The sequence below is a fragment of the Mus pahari genome, chromosome 1, assembly GCF_900095145.1.
Source record: "Mus pahari chromosome 1, PAHARI_EIJ_v1.1, whole genome shotgun sequence".
In the NCBI taxonomy this organism is placed as follows: Eukaryota; Metazoa; Chordata; class Mammalia; order Rodentia; family Muridae; genus Mus; species Mus pahari.
The window spans coordinates 37,715,101-37,716,036 of NC_034590.1; the positions used below are offsets into that span (position 1 = coordinate 37,715,101).

The 936-nt window shown below is 44.0% G+C and overlaps 1 pseudogene; it reads left to right on the plus strand.

Moving 5' to 3' along the window:
• Positions 1-307: 307 nt before the first annotated feature.
• On the plus strand, positions 308-672 carry LOC110337674 (annotated as a pseudogene).
• The last annotated feature ends 264 nt before the right edge of the window (positions 673-936 follow it).

The following is a 936-nucleotide window of genomic DNA, read 5'->3' on the forward strand; positions in this document are numbered from 1 at the left end:
AAAAAAAAAAAACCAAACCTTAAAACAGAGACATGGGTTAACCTCTTAGTGTTTGGACTAGAGTCTAGTTTCTCAAGGAAGGGCAATTGTCTAATAGAAAAACATTTCCACAGTAGGAGCATCACGGCTTACCGTTAATTTACAGAGGACTGTGTTGTAGAACCAGACCAGTTATGAATGAAGGAGATACATCGTGACCAGAATTGTACGATTATGTGTAGTCTTGTTCTTGAAAGCAAACTTAAGGTTGTAGTCACTTCGCCAAAGTCCGCGGCTCGAAGAGCCAGCTCCGTGGCTTCCCATTGCCATGAAGTGGATGTTTAAGGAGGACCACTCGCTGGAACACAGATGCATGGAATCCGCAAAGATCAGAGCGAAGTCCCCCTACCAAGTTTCAGTGATCGTGGAAAAAGTCTCCGGCTCTCAGATTGTTGACACTGACAAGAGGACGACGTACTTGGTCCCATCTGACATCACTGTGGCTCAGTTCATGTGGATCATCAGGAAAAGGATCTAGCTTCTTTTCGAGAAGGCCATCTTCCTGTTTGTGGACAAGACAGTCCCACAGTCCAGCCTAACTTTGGGATTATGGGATAGCTTTACGAGAAGGAAAAAGAGGAAGATGGAGTCTTGTATGCGGCCTACAGCGGAGAGAACACTTTTGGCTTCTGAAGCCCTTGCTGGGCTAGGTGTGCCCTTCCTGCTTGTGTCTCTTGTAAATAACTGGCTGTTCTCAGTTACTCTGCCAGGGCCTCCACACAGACCTACTAGTGCATGTGAAACTGGATTTATTTCTTAATATATTGGAAGGTTTTGTTTCCTTAGATTAGTAAGTTATCATACAGAGTTTTATTTTCAGTTTTCTCTTTGTGCACTGTCCTCATGGCTATATGCTCCAGGGAACCTATCCTCTGGGAATCATATTTAATGAAGATA